The sequence below is a fragment of the Chelonoidis abingdonii genome, chromosome 4 (genome assembly GCF_003597395.2).
Source record: "Chelonoidis abingdonii isolate Lonesome George chromosome 4, CheloAbing_2.0, whole genome shotgun sequence".
Classification (NCBI taxonomy): domain Eukaryota; kingdom Metazoa; phylum Chordata; order Testudines; family Testudinidae; genus Chelonoidis; species Chelonoidis abingdonii.
The window spans coordinates 17370923-17395977 of NC_133772.1; the positions used below are offsets into that span (position 1 = coordinate 17370923).

At 38.6% G+C, this 25055-nt stretch overlaps 2 protein-coding genes across 10 annotated transcripts in view; one reads left to right on the forward strand and one right to left on the reverse strand.

Moving 5' to 3' along the window:
• Positions 1-25055, reverse strand: part of TOMM6 (translocase of outer mitochondrial membrane 6) — a 466247-nt gene that overhangs the window by 400757 nt on the left and 40435 nt on the right. The gene's annotated exons all lie outside the window — the stretch shown is intronic.
• Positions 1-25055, forward strand: part of USP49 (ubiquitin specific peptidase 49) — a 66344-nt gene that overhangs the window by 4394 nt on the left and 36895 nt on the right. For 3 of the 9 annotated variants that reach the window (XM_075064898.1, XM_075064895.1, XM_075064900.1), the window contains exons 2-3: positions 19932-20163; positions 20286-20413. The exons of 2 other annotated variants lie outside the window; for them this stretch is intronic. The gene's annotated coding sequence lies outside the window, so the exon portion shown is untranslated. Of the gene's footprint in view, positions 1-5747; positions 5839-19931; positions 20164-20285; positions 20414-25055 lie in introns of all 9 variants that reach the window. 4 more of the 9 variants (XM_075064896.1, XM_075064893.1, XM_075064899.1 and 1 more) reach the window with 2 other exon arrangements.

A 25055-nucleotide genomic window follows, 5' to 3' on the forward strand; every position in this document is an offset into this window, starting at 1 on the left:
ATCAAACCTTTATTTTCATTCACTTACATTTCTCAAAATATTTGTTGTATTTAAATTTCTCATACTTGGTTTCACCCTAAAAGGGGGTTTATACATTTTTTTTTAATAAAAGCCTGTCAGTAGTATTTCAGTTCTGAGTAAACTGTGCGAATCAGTTGAAATTTTTTTCAGAATCTCTTTTCATGCTCAGGTAGCAAAGAAACGGCTTTGCTTTAAACCTTGTCCCCTCTGAATGAGAAATGCAAATTTGTGCTTGTTTTAAAAAATGTGTTTAGAAATAAAAAGATGTGAATGTTTGAAAATCTGGTGCTGACCACTCACAATGTATAGCTTTTCTCTGACTTAAGTGTGCACCAAAGTATGACATTCCAAATGTTCCTAAGGCAGATGCTTGTTTTTGCAATTATTCTCCTAACAATTCTAGCTGATTTCACAAGAGTCAAAGGGGTAGTTTGGAACTGACAGTTTTTCAGATCTGTGGATATTTCTTGGCCTCATACAAGTTTCATTCATTCATTTATAAAGAGTTTTCCCCTTTGACTCAGAATGAATTCTGCTTGACAATAGCTCTTTCAAATTTTCAGATAATAAATTATCAGTTTTAACATTTTATAAATTAACAAACTAATTTATTTAGGTGTGCATCTGAGGATTAAATTTTGCAATAATTAAGCTATCTTTCACTGTGATTTCTGGGATGACTCAAATTATAAGTGCTACAGGATGTTGTGGTTGACAAGACATTTGCTGGCTGTTTTTAAGAACCGATAAGGTTTGAATAGGCCTCATCTGATCTGGCCTGCAAAGCTAAGCAAAGCTTGGCCTGGTTAATACTTGGACTGGGGCCCTCAAAGAGAAGTCTTTGAAACATGTATCTTTTGTGCACCATATTATTAATCATAGCCATAGGACTACTGTGACAGAAAAAGAAGATTCTCATTTAGTTCAATATGTAGCCCTTCTGCTTCTGGATGTGAAGGTCTCTGGTTCAATTTCTTGCTGCAATGGATTCTCCACAAATAAGGATAATCCTTCATTTGATGTTTGCCCACTTGGAATCCTTTCAGTGTTCTGTCCTGTCCACATCAGGCTTTGCAACACTTCATTTTTTTCCCTCGCCAGAATTCACTTAATCATTAGTTGTTTTTATTAGTCATGGTTGAAGCAAAACATTTAAGAATATGCTGTGCAAAATAAATCTGTGTTGGCATAAGATGGTATAAAGGATGGATCTCCCATTTCTAATGTATGTCATTCTTAGTGGCTTATGACTTTCCTGAATTACTGCCTTTTGAGTTGAAATTCCTCATGATTATTCTTGGGTCCCCTAAGTCAAAAAGTGTTGTAGAAAGTTTGGAGAAACGCTCTTTTTGAGGACCAGTCATTAAAATAAATGCAAATGTATCTTCTGACAAAATATTTATTGAAATGCATTATAAAAAGGACATTTATACAGATTTTTTTAAAGCCACAAAGTATGTTAAAGTGACAGTAAGGATGAGGCTTTAATTGCACAAAAATCAGGAAATTCAGAGATCAAGTTTCCACAGCAACCTTAGCTCTGACCATTTTTTTTCATTCTGCCGTGAAAGACCTTATTGTAAGGCATACATGCAACAATGATCAATGTGAATATTCAGCAAGTGCAATATAATGAAAAGGAACTACTGTTGCTCCAGTAAAACTCGGTAACTATGTTGAAATTTATTTACCTACATTGTCAATTACTGTAGGATTTTGGAGCCTTACATTATTTATGAATATAATAAACCATCCTATCTGAAACTATTTTAGCCTAGTTGCCAGTCTTTATTGGTTGGTAAATTTATCCAATGCACCTTTCAAGAATTCATGAAAATTAAAATTTTTCTTGCATTTGAATGCACTTTTCTATGTAACCTTCAATATGCATGTATAGCATATATATTTTGTGGATCATATAATAAAAGATCCTATTACAGGACCAAATTATGGCCTCCTGTTCTTCCAGGTATGGAAAACCCTTAATGCAGCAGAATCAGTCAATACAGTGCTGCTGCTTGAGGAGGGAAAGGTAGGATTGTGGAAGCCTGTGCAGAGGATTCATGCCATGCAAGCTGAAGAGCATAGCTCCTTATATTTCACAGCAGAAAGGAAGATTTAGGGTGCAGTTTCAGGGCTGGAAGATGTGCACCTGTATGGAACTACTGCTCTCTTTTTAACTTGATGTATCACACTCTGTGGCTATCAGTCTGAATATCAAGTTTTTATTTGGGGGAAAAACAAGCCCAGACTCACAAACCCTCTTGGAGATTTTCGTCTCAACTGCCCTATTGTTGACGCACAAGGTAATAAACAGTTCAGCTTCCTAAACACTTAGCCACTATGAACAGCCTGTTAATTTGATTGTGGTATGCTCTCCCACCCCCCACTCCTCCTTATTTCAGTGGAAAGAAGATCTCCCTCATTAGTATGAAAACGTAAAAGATTTATTATTTTGGAAAGGGATGGGCAGTGATGTAAAATTTCAGCTGATTAAACACAAATTAATACTTTAAAAAAAAATTCTAGTATATTTAAAGACTTCAATGTACTGATTGTGTTGTATAAATGTGCACATAGTGTATGTAATAAAAATCCTTAGGTCTTATATAGCACTTTACATCCCTTGATCTGGGAAATACTGTCATCGTAATTATACAGATGGAAATTGACGCATAGGGCAATGACTTGCTTATATCCTAAAGGCACAAACTGGTTCAGTGCTAAACTAGAGATACAACACGGAAATGGATTAGAAAAGAGTGGTTTATTGGTGTGCTTCCTACGTGGAAGAAGGCAAGGATATGTGGCATGGGTTTTAGCCAGACTGCAACTTTATTAGTCAAATTACAGCCAAGGTTTCTGTTGTGGACAGCACAGTGCAGTCACTTGCATCCCATTGATCCTTTGCCAATTCTTGAAGTGCTCCCACCACAGGGGGAGCCAATCATTGCAATAGAAGGTTCTCTGGACACCTCTTCCTGCCCACTAATATTCCACCTAGCGTGACCAGATGTCCCGATTTTATAGGAACAATCCTGATTTTTGAGTCTTTTTCTTATACAGGATCCTATTACCCCCCACCCGCTGTCCTGATTTTTCACACTTTCTGTCTGGTCACCCTAATTCTGCATACCCCTGAACCTGCTGGCTTGCCTTGGCATGCTCCTCCTCCATGACAGCAACTACAAGATTGGTACCAGGCACATGTTCACCATATGCTCCGTGATAATGGTGGTGGCGTTGCTCGCTATCCTTAGCTTCTTCACTGTGGTCTGGAACAACACAGAGCTAAAGGTTCCTAGCCCACAGGGGCAGAACGAGCTGTCCTCCCCAGAGCTCTGATCACATGCCTGGCATGACTGGCGTTCCCCCCCCCCCCCCAAGCCTTCAGTACAGTCTCCAAAAGCTTAACACTTTGAATACTCTGGGCTAGAGGAGAGGACTCTACGTGAAAGAGACTCTGTGGCAAAGACAACTGTTCTGAGGACTGGTCTTTGGGTGTTGGGGCAGGTCCTCAATGTTCCAACTTTCACTTAGAAAAACGTATTGGGTCACGTAAAACTTGTATAAATCACAAGCAGCCTGGTGTGACCCCAGCAAGCATCATTTGTTCCTTCCCACCCTGGAGTGCCTGCATCCAAAACTTCCTAACCCGGGCCTTCAAACCCTGGGAGCCTCCTGTATCCTCTGTTCTGTAGCTGTCATGTTTGGAGGTGGCGAGGAGAGGCCAGGTGGTGGGAGCATATGTCACGGCTGCTTGGCTCCTAGCTTTTATTGGGGGGTGAACAAGGAAAGAGACTCTCTTCACATGTTGGAGGTATTGACCCCAGTTACTGCATAAGCCAAACTCCAAACCCCTTTCACTCCATTATGTTTTTTTTTTAATAAAAAAGACATAAAACTCATTCCTCGGGGCGGGGGGATGGGACAAAAAAACCCATTCTTCCCCTTTTTGAGGGTTGAAGTGAGAGGGGGCCTTGACCCCAGTCAGCAGTGCCATAAAGCACATTGGTGGGCTAGTGTCCCAGCCCCTGGTTTGCATTTGGCCCCAGGGGGTTAAACGTGTTGCCCCTATCCCTTAAGAGATCCCCCTCGGGATGCCTCCTATGTTACCATTTTGGATCCAGAGCCTAAATCAGTGAGTTCCTACCCTGGGCACCTGCCAGAAGCCAGTGTCAGCATCACCTTGGCTGCCTCCACCCCACCCCACCCCTCACAGGCTACCTGGAAGTTTGGCAAACCTAATACCATGATCATCCAGGAACAAATTGGTACCTATATCGGAGAGGTGTACTCAGTCCTCCCCAGTTTGAACGTGGAGCTGATTCCCAAGAGAAGAATGGTTTGTTGTAATTGAATTGCATTTAAAACATTGGCTGTAAAGAGTGTTTTGAAGTAGGAGAGTAAGGGAACCTCACATGTTTATAACCCGACTGTTCTAGGCATAACTGGTGGTATAGAAAGCACCTTATTGTTGAGAGTGAGTGGAGAAAAAAAGACCAAATGGGAGTAACACTTGGATGGAGGGGGCATAGGGAGAGATGAGGGTAGAGATTTGAGCAGTGGTATGCCTTAGAGAGAAGAATCTTGCATTTTGTGTGGAAGAGAAGAACTTTGAAATAGATGTTGGGAACCCAGCAAAGGGATTTGAATGGTAATAGTCATATTTGGAGCAGCAGAAAAGAGAGAGGATGTTGGCAGCAAGTTGGATGACTTGGAGAGGAGAAGTGATAGAAGAGAAGATTCTGTTTCTTTGCATTCCAACTGCAGAACATAACATATATCCCAAATCTGAAAATTGAGGCCAGTTATAATATGAAGGGTAGAATATGGATCTGTTTGCAACCCTACTCTGTGACAGTGACCGTATCTTTTTGGCATCCATTTGGCTAACTAGCAGTTTACGCTTTTTAATAGTTCTTCTAACATGTCTGTGGCCAGGTCTGCAGTACAGACTTACGTTGGTATAATTGTGTCACTCAGAGGTGTGAAAAGTCCACACCCCTGAGCAACAGAGGCATACCGACCTAGCCACCAGTGCAGACAGTGCTATGTCAGCGGGAGAGCTTCTCCCGTCAAAATAGCGATCACCTCTTGCAGTGGTGGATTAACTATGCCAATGGGAGAAGCTCTCCCGTCAACATAGGAGCGTTTTCCTTGTGTGGAAACATCTGGTACTCCAGGTATGGTTGCAGGAAAAGCTGCTGAGCGGGGAGGGCAGACACATGTAGTCAGGAGCTTGAAAAGTTTCACCAATGTTGTTTTACTAATTCAGGAGTCAGCTAAGGTGAAAAGTGCCATGTTGCCATGTTTCTTGCACACATAGTGCCATGACTTTGAAGCCATGCCTCTGGGCAATTTAAAGAAATAAAACAGTTGTGTATTGTTTTTAATTCTAACATTGTCAATCATCTTTCTATTTAATAAATTTTAAAACGTAACTTACAACATCCCTTATCTTTGTTACATCTCTTTACCCTTCTTTGCTTTTCTCCATTTTCTTTTCTGTAACAGATTATTGTGTATCTTTTCTCTTTTCACAAATCTGTCACTCCTCTTCCTCCTCTCTAATCACACCTCATTATTTAAGTCATTGTCCTCACATTCCATTCACTCTCTTCTCACTTATATTTTCTCTTTTCTTTCTTTTTTCCCAACCACAGAAATTTCTCAGTTCCTCATTTCTTTTTTGTAACTTTTCCCATCATTTTTTTCCCACCCAGCCACCCACACTAGTGCTTGGAAATATTACCAGATGTCTCCTAGTCAGAGAGGGCTAAACAATGCCAGCCTAAGATTTAAGATGAAAGATGAGTGGCCGTGCTCTTTATGCCCAAGTCAGAAAATAACCCTCACTTGCCAGATGGAAGGAAAGGGGAGGGTGTGGGGTTTTCTGTTAGGTTGCTGTCTGTGAACTCTGCTCAGAAGTGCTCTCTCTTGGTCTACTAGATGTCTGATAAAATTTGAAAGACCCCCCACACCCCTCTCCTTGCTGGTCAGTCTTAGGGTGAAATGATGCAGTATAGGATAGCAGTTGGAGGACTGCCAAGTAACTGCAAAATACAAATGTGTCCATACAAACCTTACTCATTCTGCAATGAGTTTACTCCATTTTCAAAGTGGATTATCTTCATAATAATTGGCCAGTTAATTTGCAAGAAGGGATTGCATTGTGTTGATGCACATCATTTTGATTAGAAAAAACAAACCCCATGTAAAAAAACTCTCCATGTAGACAAATGTTTAATCTGCTTCCTTGCGGAACTTCCTGGCTGTTGAGGAGACAGACCTCGCACTACTTCTGTCATTGACCTGCCTCTGCTGTGGTTCATAGCTTTCACTAGCAGCCACAGAGTGAAATAGACTTGATTCTTGTCAGTTCCATTGTTGCTGTCAGGGTTCAAAATACCAGACAAAATTCTGCTGCAGTTTGGTAAAATCAGTATTGTTAGCCCTTCAAAAATGAGATTGGCTTAAAAATCATGATTTAAAAAAAGAAGAAAAGAAAGAAAGAGACAGAAACTCTCAACATGTTCTGTTTTTTGTGCCTTTAGGTGAATTTGGATAACATTTTCAAGCTCTTCTCTCCAGTCACGAGGGCTAGAAATTTTTTAAAAAATGGAAGTTGAGAGTTCTCATCTAATCACATGCTTCCAGGAGCTAAGACTTAAAAAAAAAAAAGAAAAGAAAAAAAACACACCAAATATGACAGTTGTCAACATTGTGACTCACTTGCCGTGAGGAAGTAGAATTTTCAGGCTCTGCCAATAGATTCCATGGCTTTTACAGTGGAGAGCTCTGGGTTACCTGTGATGAAATTTTTTTTTTTTGTATTTGAAAACTCATTTTGGAGAGTGCCTTGTGCCAAACACAAGGCACGTTGCAATCTGAACTACAGTGCACATACCAGTGTGTTGGCATAATGGGACACAAGTGGTGTCATAGAAATATTGCCAGTGTAGTCAGTGCCATAGAGGGGATTAGGAGGAGGCATGGAAACATTTTGCCAAATGCAAAATTTTAAATTTTGTTTTGAAATTATTTGGTGCATGGAGATTGGAACAAAGGGAGTGGGCCTGGGGAAATAGAGGTGGGAGAAAGAGGAGGAGAAGGGCAGGAGAGGATTTTATTGTTTATATAGGGAGATCCAGGACTTTCTGATGTCTTTTGGGTCATGTTATTCTTGTGGGAGTTAGCACATCCAAGAATTATCTAACTTACTACAGTGGTATGTAGAAAGTTCCCAGGTCCTGGGTAGTGGATCATCTGGATGATCTGTGATCCAGGTGTAAAGGATGTGTGATATCAGAGGGAGAGGAGAGAAAGATTTGAAAGGTCTTAGGTTTGAAGATAAAGAGAGGATGTCAAGATTGATAAGAACAAAAGTGCAGTTTTTTGTTTTTAAACTGACCTCATACTTATCCAGAAAAATCTGTTGGTAGTCCAAAATTAGAGCTGCGATGTAGATAAAATCTTCCCCTTTCAAATTCAGCTGGGTAACTGCTCTGAGCAAATATGGGGTTTTCAGTTACTGGTGTGCCCCCATGCCCCAATGCATGGATATGCATATGTCATGTACTGTGTTGTGTGTGATATGTAAGAAAGATGATCTACAAAATGCAGTTGTGTTTGCTTGCTTCATTCATGTGAGTTGGCAATATTGAAATATAGAAAAATGGAGATCAGACAAGATACTGAAAACCTTAGACAAACATGAGGCAACTACTGTGTGCTATAGAAACTGAAACAAAAGTGGTAGGTTTAATGTCAAGCTCCCTACTTTTGACACAGTCACCCTGTGATAATTTTCAGATTGCCTATGGTGAGCTCTTTGTGCAGTCATGATGTTTAACATCACCATGCAGTATATATCAAAATGCAAAATCAAATATATTTTACTGCATTGTACTCAGTTACTGTTTCTTTTGAGAAAATCATATTTTTTGGCAAAATCTGAACATGTGATTAGTATCCTCTTTGTTTTACCTCCTCTGTGTGGAGAAAACTCACTGCTTTGTGATAAGTGGTGTTCATCAGTTTTTGTTCACAGCATGGTAATGAGTATACATTAACTGTAACACCTACAGTATATTGGCAGCCAAAGATGAGAGTGTGAAATCTTTGAGAAAATGGAATACTTGTTAGGGGCACCTCTCCAGCAGTCAAGACATTTTTAAGAAAACCTACTAGATGGGTTTTATTAATTAGGTAATTATTATGCGATTCAGGGAGAAGTCTGTCATTTTTAGCCCTGAAATGGCAGAAGCCTTTTCCAATATCTTTTATTTCTCTGCAGAAGCTCCTGTGTCCCACACTACCCTGCTTGTATAATTCAACAGTATTTCCATATACAGAGAAAGAAAATTGATATATTAGATGCTGTTATCTCAGGAATACTATGAGTTTTTTCACTTGAAATTTTTCTTGTATAACATACAAATCATAACAAACGCTTTTTTTCTGGTGAAGCATCCTTTTTTCATTTCAGAGAGAAAAACCACTGTCAGCACCACAAAAAAATGTTTCTTCAGGTGGAATTTTTAAAAATCATGTAAGATATCTAGACAATTATATATTGTAGGAATTAAGGGAGGAAGTTTCTTTTTAAAATAAATGCCTTAACCTTAACTTCCTCCATGAGATATTGGTGAAAATTAAAAAAAAATGTAAATAGTACAGTTTAAGATATTATGGTAAATTGAAATTAAGATTGTGATGTTAGGAAACCAAGAACACCTGAGCAAAAGCAGCCGTTTTGCCTCTTTATGGTGTGAGCAGTGAAAGATTTTACACTGAACACTTCATCATGTGAATAAGAAATAAAGCATTCTCATGGTGAATCCAGTGAATATTTTGAAAGAAGAACTGATTTAATAGGGTAAATGCTTTAGTGCATTTGTGTTCTTTCAGTCTTTTCTGTGGAAGATCAAGTCAAGAATTATAGGCCACAGCTGTGTTCTTCTAGTTAGAACTTGTATAGGGTATCAGCTGAGCCAATTAAAAAATGGTGACCATAGCCTTATTCTGCTTTGAAAGGCAGATCCGTACACTTGATCAAGAAGTGCTGCCTTGCAATCATATTCTCCCGTTCAGTTTCAGTGGGTGGCTTTAGATCTGATTAAGAAATACTGTCCTACAGTTGCATTCTCTTTCCTCTCTTGTGCATACTATGAAAAGGAAAGCCTCAGAAAACATATTCAAGGCTTTTATTTAAATTAAAAAAAGGGGGAGGGGGGAGCATTCTTGCAGCCTTTGTAAGTGGGTATGCAGATAACCTGACAGAAGTGCCATTTGGTCAGAAATATTAAAAGAATGTCTTGAGAAAGGAAGAGCAGGCAGTGCTGGTTTGTGTTTCTATCCCACTAACTGCTTTGTTCCCCAGACTCCTAAGAAGGATCAGTGGCTCTGTTCCCATATTCTCCTCTCTCTGTTCCAATAGACTCATAATAGAAGTGTTCTTTCTCCCTCCCCCCTTTTTAAAAAGTGTATTTTATACTGATGCTTTCATTATTGCCATAAATGTGATATGAACTGCTTGGTTCCTTGACACTGGTTCTGCAACCAAGTTAACTTAATAAGACTAGAATTTTAAAATAACTTGGTTAGAATTTCACATTATACTATTGCACACTTAACATAGTCCAACTGAATTATAACAAGGGCATTGAGTTTTAAGGAAATTACGTGATATTTGTGGTTGACTTCTAATTAGAGCACTATCTGTCTTACTGAATATTGAACTGTGGTCTATAAGAACAAATCATTTTTCATACACAGCTCTTGGGTAAATAAACCTTTTATGTTGTTATATACTAGCCTGGGTGGGCTTAAGAATAAAATAATTCACACTTTCTCTAATGTGTATTTCCTTTGCTACACCTTTTTCCTTTAATATAAATCTGTCTTGGTAGATAAGATTTTTGGCTTCATTTGTTGGTGTATTTTTTTTAATATAAATCTAGCTCTTCTTTGCCTGGCACTTAAATTTGTTGTTTCAGTGTCAGAGTTTCAAATGTAACCTGTGTTGTAGTTTGTCCTTTAACGTGTTTCTGGTGGTTGGCAGCTGGACTAAATTACAGTTGTTTTTTTTTCTTCATCAATATATGATTTGCTGCTTTAAGAGGAATTGATTTGGTGCTGCACATAAGGAAAACATAGTTTCTTGTTTTCAGTTCTTACAAAGGTCTTTGAAATGCTCCTTCCCTCGATTATTGTACCCTCAGTTTGTGTATCAGGTCATGAATCTCTCAAATTTGTCTCTGCCTCCAAACATGGGGAGATCAAACTTGTGTGGAGTATCCTTTTGCTTGTTAGTATTTTTTGGCTTGTTTGATACATTACTTTTCAATCTAAAGAGACAGTTGTAGTTTGGACCTTTTACTTTGTAGGAAGGTTTCAAAGTTCTATTACATGAAGCTGCTTACAATTTAAACACGTTCAGTAGTATTTGATTGTGATTTTTCAATAGGTTCCAACTCAACTAAACTATATTGGCTCAAAGCCGCTTCCCCCTCCCCAAATATTGATGTGGCTGTTAAGCTTTGTTCTCCTTACTTGATAGTCTAGAAAGTAAAAAGGATAGATCCCACAACCATTATTCCCTTGAGTAATATCTACTGATTCAGATAATCCTATTTACCCTAATAGGCTCAGAATGAATGTTTTAAATAATAATATAGCCATTTTGGCAATAGAGATGTCTTGAATGAAAGTGTTAATTTTATTTGGTGTTTTTTGTTACTAGCACCAAGTATGGTCCTGACTCCTGAGTCTGAAAACCTTTTCTTGTATGAGGCACATTGTTTGTTTCTTAGTTTAAGTATTACTGAATGCTGTCTGTATAAATTGATGGCTTTCATTTTTTTAAATCTTCTCTACCTCTTAATTTAATTTTGGTTAAAAATGCCAGGCAATTGAAAGCTGATGAATAAGGAGTTGAATCTAATGCCTATTTGATTTTTATATATTTTCCTTTCTAGGCCACAAATTTAGCGGAGAGGCTAGTGGTCTGCTTCTTAATGCCCACGACATTTTTGGAGTTTTTATTTACTGTGGTTGTGATATCCTACATTCCAATAATGTTTAGAAATTAATTTTAAACCAAACCATTCTAGGGGATGTTTGATAAGATTCAGACAAAAAAGGAATTGGAAAATAAGAGTTCACAATGGAAATGCGAACAGAGCTGTCAGTATAGAATAGTGTATGTTGCTAGGCTCTTGAAACTGAGACCCTTCAACATCCATAGACATCAAAGGAGGCTGAGCACTTTATAGGACTAGGCTTGTAAAAAAAAAATTTTTTTCTCCCCGGAATAGCAACCATCTCTTCCTGAAGGTGGCAGATATATAATAGCACTTAGAGATTTAGTTATACATTAGATAGAACAGGTGGAATCCATTCAGTCCTCTTGGAAATGTGTCAACACCAAAAATATCTCCATGACTGGGCAACACTAGCTGCCATGGGGGTAGCCATGTTAGTCTGTATCCACAAAAACAACAAGGAGTCCAGTGGCACGAAAGCTTATGCCCAAATAAATCTGTTAGTGTTTAAGGTGCCAGCGGACTCCTTGTTGTTTTTGTGGGATATTTAGGGGGTTTTTACTGATTCATGAACAGTGAAAAATGAGATGTTCTAGTTTGGAAACTCTAGTTAACTTAATGTGAGCCAGAGAAGTATTTAATGATAGATTAACTGAATTTTGATTGGTCGTCTGCTTCAAAACACAGTCTTCACTGTTGTGTAAATCAGGGGGTTGCAGACTGTGGGATAGTGTTTCCAGGTGGCCCAGCTTCCTCTGGTCCCTGGCTGAGTTCAGTGCAACCTGGGAATATGGATGGCAGCGGGCTTACTTAGCCTCTCTCTCCTTCACCTGGTCTCCAGCTTTGTCCTTTGTGGCTCTTGATTAGCAGATATTGGACTCTGATTTATTTTTCTCTTTGAGGGGCCTCTTCTTTCTGAACCCCCCACTTTTCCTAATGCGGGGGTAGAGAAGGAATAAGAAAAGAATTTAGAGAGAAGCATTATCTGAATGATTTTGACTGTCATTCTATTGGACTGAGAGAATTAGATTGATAGCTAAAAAATGCATCTACAATACTCAGCCCAAACATAAGCAGTTCACTGTTGCTCAGATATTCTCTGCCCCCCCAGTCCTCTGGATTTTATGGGGAACTCATCACCTCCACTACATGCATCTGATGAAATGGGTATTCATCCACGAAAGCTCATGCTCCAAAATGTCTGTCAGTCTATAAGGTGCCACAGGACTCTTTGCTGCTTTCATCACCTCTTACCTGTCTTTGCTCTCTTATTCCTTATATAGTCTCTTTCCCTTTTCAGCCTCATTTTGCCCACTCCAGCTTATGGTGGTCTGTTGCTCCCTCCCCTTTGGGACTTTGATTTGAGGGAAGGTGCCTGGCTGCTTTCCTTCCCTTGTGAGTTTTCTTTATCCTCCAACCCTCTTCCTGTTCCCCAGAAGAAGTGTCTCTTCTGTCACGCTTGTTTGCCATATTGTTCCCTGGAGATGTCTGTTATCCCTTCCCCTTGAGCCATTCTAGCAGTTCTGAAGGTTCCCTCAAACCTCTTGCTTTAACTCCCAGTAGCTGGCCTCCCTGGCTCAAGAGTTGAGGTACCTGCTCAGAAGACAGAGTTTCCTTCCCCTCCCATTGCTGCAGGCTCATTGGGGAAGAGAGGTTCTAGTGAAGTTGGGACTCTCCTGGCTGTGGGGGAAGTGAAATTGTGAAGGCATTTTAACAAAACTGTGATCCCTCTGGTTACCCAGCACATTTAAATCCTGAGTTAATGTGGTGGCGGAAGGGCCTGTCTGTTTTTCACACACACATTCTGGCTTGATGGAACATTACTCTTCTACTTGGTCACTGCATTGGTTGCCCATTAAATTCATCATTGCAACATTAACTTTAAAGATGATGCAACAGTGTAGCTCTCTTTATGCTGCCTGACTGACCTGCTGCCTTCCTATATGCATGGTTGCCCTCTGAGATCACTTGCACTACTGGCTTCCTGACAGCTCCCAGCTTTATAGCGAAGTATTTGAGATGCCATGCTTCCCAGCTGCTACTGCACCTCTTGAATTTGGAATTCATTGCCTGTGGAAGTTTGACATGGTCTGTTTAACTCTGTTTTTCAATCCAAACTCAAATTTCACTGGTTTCTTTTGTGTGCTCTGATTGACCGAGCTTTGCTTGTTAGACCTAGGTCTGCCCTTGTGAAAGGTGCTGTATAAGCACAATTTCTGTTTCTGCTTAGCTGAAGCCCATGAAATCAAACTATTGGTTGACAAACTGTAAACATACTTTACTGAATATAACTCCATCAGACTATGAGAACCCTCTTAATGCCAAACTTATACTGTCAGTGGTACTCAAATCTTATGAAATATCTGATCTCTGAGAATGTTGGTTTGGCTTGTGATGTACAAAGCATGATCCCTTTCCATTAAACTGAATTAGACGGAATTTTTCCAGCTAAACATTCTTTGTGTCTTTGTGACCTGCAGTCTCATTTTTCCATTGACCTTAATTCTGAGTTGCAAAAACTGTTTATTTTGTTTTAATGAGTGTAAATAATATAAATGCTTCAGGAATTGTTTGCAAACTTTGGAAATGGCTAATTAGAAGGGAAGGATGGCCTTGGGAAGTAGCAACTTTGGCACTTCATCTAACAGTTGACAAGCCTTCAACCTTTTGTGAATGATTCACAATTGTCCTAGAAATATATAAACTTAAAATTTATTTTACTGTTATTAGAAAACTTAGTGCTGGTGAAAAGTGTCAATATGACCAATAGTTCTGAAGTCATTTATCCTCATTTTGGAACTGATCCTGTCATGTGTTGAGCGCTCTCAACTCCTGTTGAAATCAGAAGAAGCTGAGGACACTTAGCACTTTTGAATAGTTGCTCAGTACCTGATCATATAGGATCTCAAATTCCCAACACTGGCATAGCGTGGGAAACAGCATTGCAAACTTCCCCCCTAATGCATCTGGAGAGAACACCTCTGTGGGTGAAAGGGTAATTCTGTTTTGATATCTGCTTAATCCTTGCCGCCTTTTCTGACTCCCCTGTTGGCAGTTGTGGTTTTGTGAAGTGGAAATTTGTCCTCTAGGAAGCACGCTGAGAATTATTTAATTTTATACATTTACTATTGAATATAAACAGTATTTCTATTAATATAAAATAAAAATCTTTAAAAATCTATTTCAAGTTGGCAGCTGATGGGTTTTCTCAGTAGAAAGGAACCATTAACTTATTATTAAATGTGACTGCCAGGTCTTCAAGCTTCATGGAATTAGATGGTCATTATGTTTTTAGGCAGATTGTAAGGGATAATAAAAACAGACTGCTGAGTGAAAAGTAGCAGGTTGTGCTGGCAAGCCTTTTAACTCTGGGGAGAATAGTGAAGGTTGTTTATGTGTAGAAAAATGTATTCTTGCTTTCCTAATGTTCAGGATTTGAGGAATATGGTTTCATTTTGGGGAGGGGGGAGTTCTAAGCTTGAAAATGGTATTAAATGTTTCGAGAGGGAGGCGCTTGGGTAAAATTGTGGAAGGCCTTTTTCTTTTTCTTTTTTTTTAAATCTTTTTGAACATGTCATTTATTTGAGCTTTGGAGAGGTTGAGATTTAAAGTCACTAACATTTAATTTAATCATTTGTTTTGTGAAAATACAATGAACAGGAAGTACTAAAAATTGTTCAGCTAAGCTTTTAAAGAACTATAAGTTGTAATGCAGATACAGAAGTGATTTAGCCTAGGAGATAAATCTATGTAATCCTGCCAGTCATGGGTTAATCTGTAATCAGACCAAGATTGTAAGGATGTCTGTTTATTTTAATTAGCTAAGAATAATGAGTACACCAGGAACTGAATATCTGTGTCTCAATTTTTTTTTCTTTTGAGAAAATTACATTCATGATGAAATAAAGAATGAAAATAACTGGCAACTATTTTTTTAAAAGGGCAGGCTGAAAATATGAAACTATAAAACTCTGCTTTTCACCTTGCTTTTGTATACGCCAAGATTTGCTCATATATTTCATTTTTCTCCCTGGGCAATCGGTTGAAGGGAAACCTAATACATGAGTTTGGAGTAATAGGGAAGAAAGAGCACATTTAGTGGGTGAGAAAATTTTCCTTTGGGTACGGTATACACTTGAAAATGTGTTTAGTGAAACCCTCTCCCCGTGGTGCTGCCGTCTTATGAACTGCTGCTTGTTGATGGTGGGACTGGCGCGTCACAATCAAATCACTCTTTGCCTTTCCCCCTCTTATTTCTTCTCTAGTTTACCAGTCACCTGATGACAAGTTAACTGAGTCAGTGAGCTCTAAAACTCTGACTGGGATCATCTGTTAAAATGACAGACACTACAGAATCAGATCTCAACTGATTTTAAATTATTCAAGGAGACCAATTGCCTGTGGTGTCATATCCGAGACAAAGCTCTCAATCCCCTCAATAATACACCTAGATATTTGTGATTGCGTATATAATCACAAATATCTAGGTGTATTATTGAGGGGGATTGTCTTTCTCAGAGACATCTGGTATAAGTATTCAGAAGGGATTCTAGCCAGGCTAAGATGGACCCATACTATGCAAGCTAGGAAAACCCTATTGTCAGGCAGTCTGTAATAACAACAAAAACAGGTCTGAACAAGTGAAATTGTATTACTTTCTGCCTACCAGACAATCTGCTGATATGGACGCAAAAATTCTGTGTGCATTGACTGTCCAGCCTGCCAGACCTGAGGTTGAGAATGAAAACTGGGCTGCTGTCTCAGTTTCCTTGTAAATGCCACTGAGCAGCAATTGCGTTTCATTTTATACTGCGGGACAGTGAGAGTAAGCCATATACATTCTTGCTTAAGTGGGGCACAATGGCTGAACAGAGCAAAAAGGAATTTAGCGAAGTGCCAGGCAAATCTCTCTGTTTCTACTTTTTGATGTTAATTAGAAAACTATGGGGGGCCTTGGGTCAGGCATAGCAGTAGGTTCATGCAGGATTTTTAAATGCGGGTCAGATCAGATCAGAAGCCTCCCCTAGAGCAAGGAGATGTACGAAATCCATATAATATAGTTTTTTACAAGCTTTATACAAATAATAATACATGGGGATGATGATGTTGGGGAAAACATTTTGAAATCCAGGTTGTCCTTGGACACGTTGTCTCAGTCATGTTCCTGTCATTTTCTTTTCCTTCATTTGCCAATTAAGAACCGTATTTCTTTTTAAAAACTCTTAGAGGATGTGAAAGAAGGCAATGTGTGATTTTATTTTTTTCTCCTCTTAAGGGTTTTAAAAAGAAATACCCTTATTAATTGGAAAATCAAGCAAAAAAAGATGGAAAAACGACTTAGATTACTGAGGATTGCTACTCTGTTGTTTTAATCTCTAATATGTCTCAAACAACATGTACTGAAGAAGCCTTTGAAACCCAACTCTGTTTGACTTTACATATGTCTAATACTGTGACTATGTTTAATATGGGTTGCTAGTTATTCATTGTGGCTGTGAAAATAATGAAACCACAATCTAATAGTTTGTGAAGGGGGATATTGTTATGTATTATTATTTTAAAAATAACATGAGTTATTGGTCCTGGCATGCTTATTTGGGTTATTAACTGTTTATTTTATGTGTTGTGTCAGCTGTGATGTTATTTTAGGAGATTAGTTAATAGTCTTTTTAAGATTTTGCCAAGATGAATGAGAATTAAAATGAAGGAGGAAAATCAAAAGAAAACTGGCCATAATTTACCAAATCCTCACTAACTAGTATAATTCATGTTTTGTGCCTGTCCTGAGGAGATTCTTGAAGAGAATGTTGGCCTGCTTGTATGTGTGAGGGCTGTTAAATTGATCTGTACTTCAGCAATCAGTTGAATGTGTGATCAGCACTGAGAGAATTCTCTGTGATCTAGCTATAAAACATACTTCTGAGATGGTTGTTTCTTATAACTCTTACACATACATATTTTAATACTACAGTAGGAAGTAATTATTTGTTATAACAGTTATTAAGGGATGAGTTAAGACACTTCCTGCAGTAGGTCAAAATGTGTGGCATTCAAGGTTTTTTCTTTCTTTCTTTCTTTTTTTTTTTTTTTTTTAAGTGTTTCCAGTATTGGAAGATAGTTCAATCATCCTGTTAATGAATATTATTGATAAAACAGCCAGAAGGATTCTGTTCAAATTATTCTTAGAAAAAGTGCCTGTGAAATCTGGAGGTATTTTTAACATAATGCCTGAGCCATGAGAATTAACTTCAGCTTTGAATGTATGCTTTACATAGCAGGTGATAGGAAATGCAATCATTTATATCTACATATGTATAGATTTAAAAATCTATCTTCCATCTTTAGGATATTGGTTTCTGCATTCTTAAAACATCTGTATATTTTCTGTTGAAATATAGTAGACAGTGATTAAAAAGTGCAGAGTATCAAGGAAAATGGCACACTGCAGAAATACAGCATGGCTCGTTTTGTTTAATTTCTGTAGCACTTTACTAGTCTTAAGGCTTTTTGTTCACCAGGGTTTCCATCAAGAATTTAGGTCCTGACTTTGTAAACACTTAGAGACATTCTTAATTTTATTAAACTCATGTATTTGTAGAATTAGGTCATTAGTAAATGCAGAGGGAGGCAGAAAGTCATCTCTTTCAGTCTGCACCCCGAAAGTTTGGAGAATTTGGGAAAGTAAAAATGGCGGGGGGGAATGTCAGATCTTTAGCTGATGTAAACTGGCATAGTTCCAATTTACACAACATGACGTTCTGGCCCTGTCTGTTTTAGTAGTTATAATTTTGGTGTGTAAGGGAAGGAGATGTTAAGGGAAGAAAATGTGTAGAAAACTTAAAGCACTTAGGAGTAGGGACTGTGTTTGGACAGCACCTAACTACAATGGGGTCCTGGTCCATGACTGAGTCTCCTAGGTGTTACAGTAATACAAATAACAGTTATTACTGAATGATGTGGTTTCTACACTGGGGGACTTCTAGAGAAACCTTGTCTGTGAATCAGGATCTGTGATGATGTTGGCATAGGTTATGGAAATACACCTCTACACCGATATAACGCTGTCCTCAGGAGCTAAAAAATCTTACCGCGTTATAGGTGAAACCGCATTATATCGTACTTGCTTTGTGCTGGAGTGCATAGCCCCCGCCCCAGCACTGGTTTACCACGTTATATCTGAATTCATGTTATATCGGGGTAGAGGTGTAGAAAATACTGTGAATTTATAGATTCTAAAACCTGGTTGCTCTTATTTTGAGAGGTGCAATTATTTCTGTGTATTGTACAGCTAAATTTAAAACAAAAAAATGTTCCAACTCAAAGCACTTTTCCGTATCAGATTCTGGTCATTTATCTCTTTTGAAGTCACTCCAGGTTTATATAGGGTAACTAATAGCAGAATTTTGTGCCTTGATTTTTCGCCTTTAATCCCAATGATGGAGATTATAGGAAACAAGTAAAATGTTTGTATTTAATGCTTACTGAGTATATCTGTATATACATCTCACACATGCAGACTACTCTGACATGATTCTCAACTTGATGCTGATTTTAAAAAAACAAAACACCTTAGAAGCCTATTGAAATTAATGGAAAAGGTTTTATTTATGCGAGTAAAAAACAGTTATAAGTTCTAAATTGCCGTAAAATGAGAATTAAGCGGCATTCCAATAACTCAGTATAACATCCACGGTTGATGCACAGTTAACTTAAGCATTTTCAAGGACCGTTGGAACCTGTAATGGTATTTTTTCACATTTTATGCTTTCTTGGTAATCCTGTTAAAACAAAACAAAGGTACTGGTTCACTCCATGCTCATATAGCATACCATTGGGGAAACCCAGTTTCTCAACAGCCATTCTCAAAGTTGGTGAGTTCAAAGTTTAATCATCCCATTAAAATCTAGCTATTTTGTGAGCAAATCCTGAGATCTTTATTCATTTTTTACTCATCCATTACTCAGGTAAAAGGAAATGGGAGCTTGACTGAATAAGGACCTCCAAATTTGACTGTCGGTGTGTTAAGTATTTGAAACAGAAAATATTATTTTTAGGGTGAGTCAAAATTTTGAGCCAGTGAACCTTGAGGGGAGTCCCATTCTAAACAAACTTCTAGGCTTATGTGATCTTTTCGCTGCATGAAAGGTTGCTTCCCAAAGCTCTGTAATTGGAGACTCATATATAGAGAAAAATTACCTAGCTCATTAGTTCAAGTCAGAATAATTACTTGAAGGTTTAACAGGTGTAACCATCAAAACCTTGCTTGACAGTCAGAGTTCTATCTCATGGCTCACTGAGTTCAACAGTCTTTGAGTTAAACGGAAAACAGAAAGTTAACATGGAGGCTGTGATAGGAATGCAATAAAACCTGCATGAAATTCAGAAGTAAGGCAGATTAGTAAGGTTGAATTTTCTGTCACTTTTCTTACAAAAGTAATATTTGTATGTAATGTGGTATGGAGAAGGATAGTTAGTTTTTTTCCTTCACAAAATGGTAGAAAACTAATTAGAAGACTTGTAATATTGAGTCTGAGCACAAAAAATCAGACGGTATCCATGACCCTTTCCTCTCATAAAAGAGTTGTGGATGCTTGATAGAATGTTGTGTTGTGGGTTTTGTTTCCTCCCCCAAATCCCTTGTAGGGTAGTTATTGCACATGCGGTAGAATGGAGGATCTAAAGTGGAGATATGAACCTGGCATTTTATTATGAAGGAGGTGAGATGCATGATGAGCCGGATAGCTGGTCTGAGGGCATTTGGTAGCAGTGAGCCACTTGCTTTAAGAGTCCAGCCTTATGGATCTTTGATTCTTAGCTAGAAAGTAAGCTCCAGCATGTCTGATGAATGTATTTATCTTGAAGGGTCACAGTCACAGAGAGAGGCATCCCCTGAGATAGCCAGGTTCCAGCCTATTAAAGGCCTAGAAGATCTGAAAGGTGGTGATTTCTCCAGCAAAAGAAAGGAGAAGGGACAAGTCTTCAGTTTGGTCTTCAGATTTGGGAACAAATTCAGCTCTGTTGTAAGCAATAAATGGGAGTTGTGCCTGTATCTATTTGGCTCTGTCTCTATTGCAACAAGAAGCAGCATGGAGAAGTAAGTCATCTAAAAATAATTAAACAGCCTCCAGCCTCACAAGGTAATATCATGAGTTGTTTCTGCCATGAAAAAAAGGCTTCAATGACCTAGCTCTATCACTTTCTTTCTCTGTCCCACAGGAAGTTGGCATGGATTGCTGTTGGTTTTATTGGCCCATCCTCTGACTGATCAGACTTGGAACTCTTCATTCCCTCTGGTATTCTCCAGATCATAGTGGACAGTTGAGTTAGACTCCAGCTATGACAAAGTGAGTTAATCAGATATTGAATCAGCTAAAAGAACAGGCTCCTTTTTGTACGAATTTCTTCTGTAAAATGGAAGAGCAATCTAGTTAATATTTAGTTGCAGGGACAATTCCAGGGCTACCTCCACCTTTTGGTACCTACATTTATTTCTCTACCTTCCAAAACCATTTTTAATCCTCGGCTTTGCATTATGGGATGCATCTTTGAGTGCAGTATGCCAAGAGACATGTATGATAGAGTACAGATAGTAGGCTCTTTAAGCTAAAGAACATAATTAAAAAGTTCAAAAGTTGATCCTGAACTAGTGGTAACATTTTGCATGGCCCTAAAGAAGATCTGAGTTTGATTTCAGGTCTGAATTTCTCTCGTGGAAGGTGTTCTGCAAGTGCAGTACATTCAGGCATCATTCACACTAGAAAGGGTTGTTGATATAGCAATACTGGCAAGCCCTCCTAGTGGAAATGCATCTTATACCAGCAAAATTGTTCTTTTGCCGGCATAACTCATACCAGTTCCTGGAACAAAGTAAGCTTTACTGGAAAACACACTGGCAAAAAAAGTCTAACTGCATTTACACTGGAGCTTTTGCCATCACAGCTTTGTCAGTTTGGGGTGTCTGTTATTTTGTTCACACTCTAATCACTATAGTTATGCTGGCAAAACTTTTAAGTGTAGACCAGGCTTAAGTGTGCATTTTCATTATGTTAACAGCAACTTCTGGCTAAGTGGGCAGCATTAATGGGCTCCAGTGGGGCTTAAAGAAGATGTGGAGAAAATCTTTGGGACTCTAAGGGGATGAAAAGGCCCACCTCAGATAAATGGGGGGAAATACCCTTCTCCTCTGTGTATGGTATCTAGGAGCTTGAAATTAAATGAGGATTCAGGTCCTGACAGCAGGCATGATATACTTTTCCTTGTTCAGGAGGCTGTTGATAAGCTAGCTGACAAGTTGGGGGGAAATCAGGCTGGTACTTTGCATGGCCACAAATATTTTAAATCTGTGTAATTTCAGCATCAAAAACTCATAAGGTCAACAGAGCAGTGTCACAGCCATGGGGAAAAGGACTATAATCCTGATGGAGAGGATTCAGCCACCCAGGGAATCTCTTAAAGAGTAACAGATGCCTTGTGGAAAACCCTGACAATTACCCTTCAGAATAATTCTTCCCATGTAACATGTCTTCTGGGTTTTTTTTTCTTCCCTCAGTAGGGATCTTAAACAAAAAAACCAGGATCTTTGTTTTAAGCATTCATCTGCTCCTGCTGCTGTTTCCCCACATGAAGTCAGAATCCTTTGTTTGTGACGACATAATTACTTACAACGAAGTCAACTGTAATCGCACAGAGGTTTATAACTTCATGTGGCGATAAATAGCAGGAGCAAATCAATTCTTAAATATCCTGTTTTAATGCAAATATTCCTGTCTGTAAAGGGAATAAGAGAAATACATAATTTTTGTTGAGACCATTCTTATGTATCGTAAGATTTCAGTCTTTATTTGAAAAATGGACGTAGCTCTAAAAGGGTGTCTGGAACAATAGAGGTTGGTGAGCAGAAGGACAGTCATGCAAAATTTGGTGTGTTCAGCTTTTAAGAGGGCTATATTGAAATGGATTTGAGAGCTAAAGGAATCCCCCTTTTCTGTTTGCCTTTGTGTGATTATTTTCAACCCATAAACTGTCAGCTAAGTTCCTGGTGGATATCAACTTTGGCCCATAACAAAGCAGCTGTTTCAGCAGGAAAAAATATGATATTGTAAACTTAGAAGACAAGGTTTTTAACGTAAGCATTTATGAGCTTGTGTTTTAGAGGTGTGACCTCTTGTTCCATGAAGACACTGGGATTTTTTTAAAGCTCCAAATTTATCCTAGCATAACAAAAACAGTTAGAATTGTTTAGTGCCTTCCTCCCATATAAAATAATTTCAGAGACTGCAATCCTTTTGTTAAAGTACTCTCAGCTTACAGAGTCTAAGGAAAAGAGAGATGCTTTTCATTTTTTTCCCCTCATCTGACGTGACGCATCTGCTAAAAGCTTTCTATGGCTCATAAGCCTGTCGTTCGCCTAAAGGGGCACACAGGTGATATTTTTACTAAAGTGGAAATTATCAGACTGTGGGGGTATTTAACTGAGTTCAACCCTTTTTGAGTCTGTATATTTCCTAGAATCTTATGACTTAATTTGTCTGAGAGAAATACACTACCTGCATGAAATGAGTTAACAGTCAGTTAGGTTCATACCTGAAGAATGGAAGTGGAGAGTGAGGAAGAAGAGGTAAATGTGTTCTGTCACTTATCTTTTAGTCCCCAAAAATCTGGTGGACTTTTTCCCCCTGGTTTGTAGGTTCACAGGGTCTCAATATCTCTGTTGAGAATCTCTGTTCATATTTCAGAATGGAATCAGAATGATTATTCAGGAAGCTCAGCAGTGGAAGTTATTTACCTCTGTCATTGTGAGGCAGGTTTTATCTCTATCTCCATCCATTCTTCTAAAAATATCTGCACTTTGTAGGGAAGGAGCAGTGTTCCCAGTGTTCCCAGTGTCCAGCCGTGCCTTTCCAGCTAGAATTTGAGTCTATCCTTAAAGCCTTACTATGTCTTTTCTTTAAGAAGTAGGGAATGTTCGGAATAACTGTGGGTTTGGGTATTTTTAGACTCAGTTTAATATTGATTTGGAATTGAATGAAAAGCACCTGGAATTCCAGTATCCACCCACATCCCCTTTACTTTTAGCTTCTTTCATCCTGGTTTGTATGAGTGGCTAAATTCTACAGAGGCCATATTACTAATCTGAAATTCTCAGGTGGAAGTCAAATTAAATAGGATTTTTTTTTTTTTTTTACACTTCCACATTTTTTTTTTTTCCATTTTGCATTGGCCACCTTTATTTGGAAATTCTAAGGTACTAGCTTTCCGCCCAGAGCAAATTTTTACAGCACAATATGAACTCCTGGAAATTGTTTAACACTAACATGATTATAGTGAACTCCTTTGAGTTTATAAAACAGAGCTCATTGTGGAAATTGGCATTAAGGTTGAGTTTTAGTCCATCGCGCTTGTGTTTATGGTTTCAAACTTAAGCTGACTCTTGAAAGCAGAAAGATGTGCATTAGGCCCTGAGATTTGCTAAAGTGTTTTGTACATTGAAATACAGAGATAAGATAACGCTAGAGTGAGTTTGTTGCAACTCCGAAAGAATAAATAGAGAGCTCTAGTCATCTTGAGAGCCTCTTTGTGTGTGTTATTAACAAAGTATGTTTCAGGACGCCATAAACTCAGCAAGTACTAGGGGTTTGAGTTTTATTTACCAGTCTTTTTTTGTGTTTTTCTACTCCTGAGTCACAGCAGCTGTTTAATTCTCTGGTCTGATTGTCCTTCCCCTTTCAAAGATGCAATATATTCACAATCTTCTGATGCTTTTGCTAATGTGTTGTTTTTCTTTGGCAGTTGTATTAATTTGCCTCCAGGCCATTTACTTGATAATTTGTCGTCTTGAATATAGATAATCCAGCAATTCTTGAACATAGAGCAGACAGCTTTTGAGAAAATATGCTTTAGGTACAAACTAAAAAATTGCTAGGACTGTTACTACTTGTTAGAGATGGGATTTGAAAGCTTAAGCATAGCAAGTGAAAGTCTAACTGGGAGAATGGATTTCTGTGCCAAGTGACTACTCCATGGAGAAAGAAGAGCTGAAAAAAGTGCTTAGTTTTTAACTGAGCAGCCACGTACTGTGAGTGTGGAGTGAACAGATGATCCTGGTGGACAGTACACCAATAATTTCAGAAAGGTGGATCATAGAGTCTGAACAGAGAGAAGTAAGGTAGTGCTAGTTTGTCCGTTGGTATGTATAGCACTTCCTTCTCCTAAATGGAATGTTAGATTTACTTAACTGTTTATTAGTTTATAATAGTCTCCCTCTCTAGTGGCTTGAGAACAAAATAGCGGCTATACATTCTACTGTGGTAGACTGCTGTGAGGGACTGTCCTTTAGAGGTTTGTGACTTTTTGGAGCAGAAGGTTATGAGTTCTTTCCTCTTCTTCCATGTATGCAGCTAGCTGATGACCCTGTCTCTATCAATGTGGCCACAGATTGTTACGGAGGAAGGGAGTGTGTTGCTCCTTACTTTGGTTGATTTAGACAATCATCCATCTCATTTCTGTCCCCAGTCTCCTGTACCTGACTGACTATGAACCAGGTAGATGAGCTTTTTAAAAAAAAAAAAAAAAAAAAAAAAAAAAAAGCCGTGTCCATCCCTACTTGTCCAGAAGAACAGGCCAGACCAATGTCAGGGTAATGAGGATTGCAGAAATGAGAACACACCTAATAATAATCCCATGGTGTATTCTTGTTCATGCATCCCCTAATGTCCAAGTGTAATTTAACTGCAAGTAAGTTTTAAGGCTGGAGGAGAAAAAAATGAAGCTGAATTGCAGTGCCCAAACTATAGTACTAAAAATAAATATAAATTAGTGCAACAGAATGGGCTAATTTGCTCTAAATACTGTGGCAAATTGCCGGTACTGTTCTCTGGGTCTCGCGCTTTCTCTTCTCTGGGGTAGGTTCAGGGCGATATTGCTTGCCTCTGAACCAGTTCTTAATCACTCCCCTAGTGTCCTTGGAGGAGGGGAGTGGAGAGGGAG